The sequence below is a fragment of the Equus przewalskii genome, chromosome 1 (assembly GCF_037783145.1).
Source record: "Equus przewalskii isolate Varuska chromosome 1, EquPr2, whole genome shotgun sequence".
NCBI lineage: Eukaryota > Metazoa > Chordata > Mammalia > Perissodactyla > Equidae > Equus > Equus przewalskii.
This window is the reverse complement of record NC_091831.1, coordinates 179,873,400-179,880,999: the sequence shown is the minus strand read 5'-3', so window position 1 is coordinate 179,880,999 and position 7,600 is coordinate 179,873,400. Positions and strand designations below refer to the sequence as shown.

At 39.1% G+C, this 7,600-nt stretch overlaps 1 non-coding gene across 1 annotated transcript; it reads left to right on the top strand.

Annotated features, from left to right (window-relative positions):
* Positions 1-1,288: 1,288 nt before the first annotated feature.
* Positions 1,289-1,391, top strand: LOC139078398 (U6 spliceosomal RNA). The gene has a single exon (XR_011531329.1). It is a non-coding gene; the product is annotated as a U6 spliceosomal RNA (small nuclear RNA).
* The last annotated feature ends 6,209 nt before the right edge of the window (positions 1,392-7,600 follow it).

The window sequence follows — 7,600 nt, the reverse complement described above, 5'->3', positions numbered from 1 at the left end:
TGAGAGCACGTAAGCAAAAATATATTGTTGGTGGGCGTCACGGTCAAAAAACTACACTATACCACACTGCCTTTTCATGACGTGTCATCTTCCCAAAACACACAACACACACACAGAATTAAAGGAAGAAACCTTCTAAGATCTTGGTCTACAGTCAATGGATGCTAAAATTTGACATAGACTGACCTTGTTCTGCCCTCTCATCAGTATAAACTAGGAAATCCTCCCCCTGGAGGCCCTAACTCTAGGCCTTCCTTCTGGGAGCTTTCAATCATAAACAGCTATTGTCCAGGCCTGCCACACCTTCATCAATTTAGGTTTCTAGTTTCTCCCTTAACAAAGTCAGAGATAATCCAAAAAGGGCTGGCTGGGATTCCAATATACATGACATATGATAGGAATAAAAGAAAGTTTAAAGAAATAAGGAACACTCACTTCAGGTATTTTAGAAATCTCTGCTATCAAAATAATTTGAACCAAATTCCAAAATTAAAAAAAAAAGTATTGAGAATCAATAAAAGATTTTCAAAATAGATTCATCAAAACCTTTCAACAATATTCCAGCATACACATAGAGCTGAGCAAACCCAGTTCCTTAAGCCCTATTTTTTAAAAACAGAAACAGCCAAATAGAAAGGAGAACCCAAGTAAATGGCAAAAAGTCAGTCTATAGAAATTAAAACAGGGGCCAGCCCCATGGCCGAATGGTTAAGTTCACCTGCTCCACTTCGGCAGCCCAGGGTTTCGTTGGTTTGGATCCTGGGTGTGGACATGGCACCGCTTGTCAGGCCACCCTGAGGTGGCGTCCCACATGCCACAACTAGAAGGACCCACAACTAAAATATACAACTACGTACTGGGGGGATTTGAGGAGAAGAAAAAGAAAGAAAAAGAAGATTGGCAACAGATGTTAGTGCAGGTGCCAATCTTAAAAAAAAAGAAAAAAGAAATTAAAACAATGAGAAGAATATCGTCAGAATAAAATTAAAAGAATAAGAAGGAAAAGGTAAAAATCTTATGTCAGTTCAAATCGAATAGCCTATTCACGATAGCAAACTCTCCTAAGGCTAAGAAGGGAAGAACTGTGCAGGGGAAGTCTATCAATTTAAAGCATCCTCAACTATGAACCATAACTCATGCTGATAGTGTAAACAAGTAAGACATGGAAAAAGCCAAGAATAAAGCCCAGCAGGACAATTTGGAGATCCAACAATAACAAACTTGCAAAAATCTAACTATCACTTTATTACATCTACTGCTATCACAAGGCAATAAAAAGAAGACAATAGTCGTTGGTCAGCACATATACTAAAACTGAAGTTTTACAGGAAAGATTTCTGCAACCCCTGTGCAAGGATGACATTCAAATTCTTAAAGTGTTTCCCATTTTTTTTCAAAAAGAAATGCAGAAAGGATGCATCAGAAACCAATGAAATTAGTAACATTTAGGAGCTAATTTGGGAGTGGAAGGGACTGTGCAGTTGGCCGTGACTCTTCTGATTATACATTTAGATCTAGTTTTAACAGTGACTTTTTGAATCAGCTTGTTTCATGTGCTCAAAAAATAAAATTAAAACACTAAGAGAATAAAAGCTCAAATAATAGAAATGATATGACCTAACTACAGCCCAAATTTTAAAAAACAAACATAATCATACCGCACGGGAAAAATAGAACTAACCTGAGTAACTTTGGAACATGATGCTTTGACTCTATACCCTCGGTCTAAATCCAAAAGGAACTGTAAATAAATATGGAAATCTAGTTAGAGGGTCTGTTTTTGATAGCAGTGTGAGTTAGCAATTCTGAAACTACCTTCTGTGTATTGTAGGACTGAGCAAATGATTAAGTGTGTAGAGGGTTAAAGAAAGCCAGATCTCTCACTATTGGAGAAGGCAGTTACAAATATGGAAAGGGGAAGGCTAAAATGAACCCTGTGCTGCTGAACTGGAATGAAACTCAGTATAACTCATAGATTTTAATAGATAGATGGATGGATAGATAGGTAGATAAAGAGAAAGAAAGAAAGAAATTGTTGTAGATATATTTATATTTCTTAGCTTTCCCTGTTGAAAGGGCCTAGAAGCAAAGACACCCCAGCAGCAATGAGCACACCCTAAATCCTGATCTTGGTTTCTAAACACCATCCCTCATTAAAAGGAGCTGACCTCCTTGTAAATATAGTTGACTCTTAGTGTTGAGGCAGGGAAAGTAAAAGGTGAGCCTGGAACATGTTGGAGTACAGAAAGCAAAACAGTGCACAAAAAAATAATGGAGGCATGCCAAAAGTACACAGGAGCCAGTTTGAAGGGTTTCCATTGGCTAAATATGAAACAAGTTGAACACTAAAATAAAATAATGATACCCACAGAATATTCATGTGATAAACAGAAATCCATGGGTCTGTACTTGCATTTTAAAAAATGAATAGGTAATTTAATGAGAGAAGGAAGAATGTTTCCTTCTATTACAACTAGGAAATGGAGAGAGAACAATGAAGTCACAAAATTATGATGTGGCCAATACATTCTGTCTAAATTTAGCCACTTGTCCTTCTGAAAGCTCAATGAGGACAGAGGTCAAATTAGTGGCACCCTTATGATAGGATAACAAGACCCACTTGTTTAGCAAATAAATTAGCAAGAGCATTGCCTTTGGCTTCTGTAGTTATCTCAGAAATACAGGCTTATACTTTAACAACTGATATTTCCTGGGTATTTAATAAATTCTAATATGTCATTGATCACTATCATTTTTCTATCAGGTTACCTGAATATGTCTCAAATCCCCTTTGCTTCCATAGCACCCCAAAATCATGAAACATGTGTCTACTATACGTTAAATGTTTACTATTTGCCTTTTTCTAGAACGCAGGCTCAATTCAAAGCTGTTAGTTTAGCCACTTGGGAAAAACAGAACTTTAGGCAATGGAGTTGATTTGATGGGTGCATATTCCATGATGACTGCATCTTGGTCCCGCACAGGAAATATCTTTTTCATTTTAAAGACAAGGTCATCTATAAACAAAAATTGAATCAGAATTCATGAAAGGAGTATCTGTGAGAGCAATCCTGGACATATCTCTTCAGTTACAGCTGAAAAGTTATGTCATTTCCCTTTATCTGGAAGGAATAAGATCTGAACAGTGTTGAATTGTGATACGAGAAGCAAAAAGTAGGACAACTGCAAGCAGTAGAATGAATGCAGAGAAACGTTGAAGGTTCGCCTAGAAGTAAGAGATCGCACAGTCCCAGGGCAGAAATTACAAAGGAGACTGTAAATGCCAAATGCGCCTAGCCAAAGGGTCGTTTGCTACCATGGTAATGGAGATCACTAAACTTTAAAGCATTTACTGGCCTCACAAGGGGGTATCTGTTCTCTGGCTAATTCTTTCTGCTGTTTCTGGTTAGTGCTTCAGGGCAAATAGGAAAAAAAAGATCTCTTGAAAAAACCCGATTGGGTCTCAAAGAATAGACAAATTAATTCTTGGGATTTATCCCCTTAGCTTTGGCTAAGTCAAATAGGAAGCTAGTTTACATGAAATTTGCCAAACTATAATAATGGAATTTTTTTTCTGTAATAATTATCTTTGCTCCTAGTTAAGGCATTTGCAGGTGCTCTCATGCTATCATGCAGCTGCTATGTAAAAAGGACATTCAAGTGATGATTCTGTGCCAGAAGGAGACAGAACACCGCAGGGCCAGCCCGTCTCTGGATAAGCGGGATGATTAAAGGGAGGGATGACAAATCTCGAAGGGACCACCCAGCCCACTGACAGCAGTAGAGACCCACTGTTATTAAAATGACGACTGGAGGCGCTGTGATCCTGAAATGGGCACCTCGTTTATGCAGCGAACAGCAAAGCACCGTAGTCTGCAAGTGGGTACTTCCTGTACACGCCAACAGCAAATTGCTTCCTAGAAAATCCAAAAGCAGGCAGCTCAACACTTACCTAGTGCCTACCTGGTTTGATTAGTCCAGACAGCCCCAGCCAATCGGCGGCATCGGAAATTCTGACTTCCTGCCATGGGGCGGGGACTGCACCCCTCCCCAAGCCCCAACCCTAGGGCTGAGCCTTTGTGTTGGATTAGATTCTCTGCTTAACTCTCCTTTTTTGGTCCAAGAATTTTCCATTTTTTCTTTAACATAAGAAAGGAAATATCTTCCGGGAAGCTAAAATCAAACTGAAAGAAACATTTGTGATATATATCAGCTTTTACAAATCTGCAATTTGTTATGATTTGTTTTTTGTAAATAAATATATACTTTTGTACCCAATGTTATATTCACAATTCCAAATTATTTTTGTTAGGGAAGCCCCTAAAACTGAATAAACTTCAGGTTTCACAAAACTTGGAGCAATTGGCTGTGATTCTGGGAAATTTGAAAGTGACAGTTTGACTTTGGTTTCCTATGGATTCGAATATGGAGGGGATATCTGGATTGAGATGTCACTTTACCTGTGAGATCTTCCTCCAAGGACAGCTGCTTGGAACTGAACCAACAGTATCTAGTCAAACTCATTTCTTGCCTCGACCTTACAGTCCTAGGGAACTTGTCTACACAAATGAATTTATTTGCCTTCTTTTTTCAAAACAATGTACCTTAATGTGCATCCCCTTTTCACCTTGGCTTTCAGACTTTCTTATAAATATAAGTCCAATTAGTTTACCTCAAACATCTGTTCATATTAATTCCTTTTATGCTACATCTGTTTTGGTTTTTTAACCTGAATTATGCCATTTTATTTATTTATGCCATTGTATGATATTACAACCTATCAACTCATCTTCCTGAACTGTCTGCAAAATAATAAATAAATTATTCATAATAAATAAACATTCTTCCAAACCCAAAATAGTCAAAGAAAGGAGTCACTAACTGATCAGTCTTTATTCACAGGTCAATATCAAAGAGTTACCTTGATAATCACCAAGCATTCATCCAGCCATCCATCTTTGATAAATACATTTTAATGCCTACTATATAACAACTACCAGCAGGTGAAAAGAACATAGTCCTAGTATTAGTCAAAAGATCACGAGTGGCTTTATAAAGATGTCCTTTATAAAATCCTTATCATCTATAGAACACAACACTGAGATTTGAACATAGTTACTACTCAATAAATATCTGTGGGTTTACTATAATTTAATATTTCAGCAAAGGAAAAACATAATCTTGGATCCAGAAATCCTTTATCTGAATCCTAGATCTGCTGCTTTCTAGTTATGTGACTTTAGGGAAGCCATTTAATAGCTGTGTGTCTCTAGTTCTCCAATTGTAAAATAGGTTAACAGTTCCCCTCCACCTACCTAACAAGATATTTGTGAAACTGTGAGGCTGAGATACATGAGCAAGTGCTGGGGCAAGGGTGTGGTAGAGGTGACAGTACCCGGTCCATCCTTATAGTCTAGTGGGAAAGACAGAAATGCTTCATCATGATCGCCATGGTGGAGGACTCTGCAGAGCACAATGGAACAAAGTGCCTCCTTCTGCCCTTGGAGTCTGTGAGGGTTAAGAGAAGAAGCACCTTTGAAGTGAGACTTGTAGTAAGAACATGGTACATCCAAAGGAAAGGGAGGGCATTCCAGGCAGAGGGAATCACTCCTGGCAAACACAGGGGCATGGGAATCTGTGACATATTTGAGAAACTACATGTAGTTCATCATTTAAGAAAGCATGAGCGGGGAAAAGGTGAGGTAGAGCACAAATTAAGAGAAAAGAAGTGGAAGATGACAGGAGTGGGTGGACAGACAAGGGGAGATCGTGAAGAACGAGCATCACGCACTGTGCATGACTTTGGATTCCACCAGTTGAGCTGCAAGACACCACTGAAAGATTTGGAGGAAGAGAGGAATACAGATCTGCTTATTATCCAGACCATCTGACCCAAGAGAGGAGAACAAATTGCAGGAGGCAAGACTCGTATTAGGAAATGCAATCATTCTTCCAGATCTCCTGGCAGGTCTGGTGACCATCTGATCCTCTCTCCATGTTTCCAGCAAAGTTTAGTGTCAGATTCGGCCCCACTCCTGGCCCCCAAGACCAATACCTGCCCATTATCCTTCCAGTGCTGTATACCTTCCATTACACTTATCATCCCTCTGAAATTATCAGATTGTAAAACAAACTAAACAAGTTGGAGATTAGGAAAAGTACATTGGTGTGATAGAATCACAGATAACAATGACGGTATTAATAGCCAACATCTACTGAGTGTGCCTAAGTGCCGCGTACTATGCTAAGCATTTCACATACGTTATTTCATTTAACCCACACAATAACTGTACAGTTATAGTGATGATTATTGTCACCATTTTACAAAGGAGGGAAAAAGTTTAGGGAAGTTTCATAACCTGCCCAAGCTCACACACCAAGTAAATAGCTGAGTTCAGCCTCAAACCCAGGGCTATCTGACATCAATACTCCTACCCACCATCCTATATGGGGCACCAGAAATGACAAGATGGACATTGCCTCAAGTATTTTCGTATTAAAGAAAATGGGGCCACATCTGTTTTGTGGCTGATAAAACCTGAGATGTCAAGGTGATATGCATTTTCTAAATTTTCCACAATTAATTGTGTAATTAAAAAACAATTAGCAAAAAGTTGCTTATTTACTAACTCTGTTTATTCATAACAAACAAACCAGTAAGCTGTATAGTGATAAAATCTCAAAAATGTCCTCTTTTGCTATTACAGAACTGACCACTGGATCACACTACCACAAAAAGTCTATCCACAAAAGAGACACTGGCTTTAGCATGCATAATGAATGAGAGGAAACGTCAGCCAGGTCGTCTAAAATAGTGAACATTCAAATATTATGTTAATTTAAGAGGAGAGTAAATTTTCCTTAGTGTTTCTTTATGCCTCACTGGTTCTAAAATCAAGATTTTGAGCTGTTAACAAAATTTTATGCAACAAGATAAAATCGATAAATGAGGAAAATGGGACAAAGGGAACAGCATTTTTTTTCTCAGCAGATTTGGATCCCAAGTTAGCCCCTGTTTAGTTTAATATGAAAATGAATTTGCGGTATCTAAGAATATGCAAAGTGTGGTAGGCAGGATTCCAAGATGCTCGCTAAGGATCCCCACCCCAGGTGTACATACCCTAGATAATCCTCCCCACTGAGTGTGGGCCCTACTGTGAATCTGATGGACTTTACTCCCTTGGGTAAGTGACCCATTATGATAAAGATGAAGGGATTTCACAGATGTAATTAAGATCACAAATTAGTTGATTTGGGGTTAAATAAAAGGGAGATTATCCTGCATGGGCCTGACCCAATCAAGTGAGCCCCTTTAAGGGACTGAGGCCTTCCAGAAGGAAGAGATTTAAAGCATGAGAAAGTGTCCTGCTGGCTTTGAAGTGGTAAGCATCAGGTTGTGAGAGAGCCACACGTGTAGGACGTACCAGCACCCCTGAAGTACTGAGAATTCTTGGTCCCTGGCCAACAGCTAGCAAGAAAGTGGGGACCTCAGTCCCACAGCTGCAAAGGAACTGAATTCAGCCCAAAACCATGTGATCCTGGAAGGGACAAGGGCCTCAGATAAGAACACAGCCCAACACCTTGACTGTAGACTTTTGAG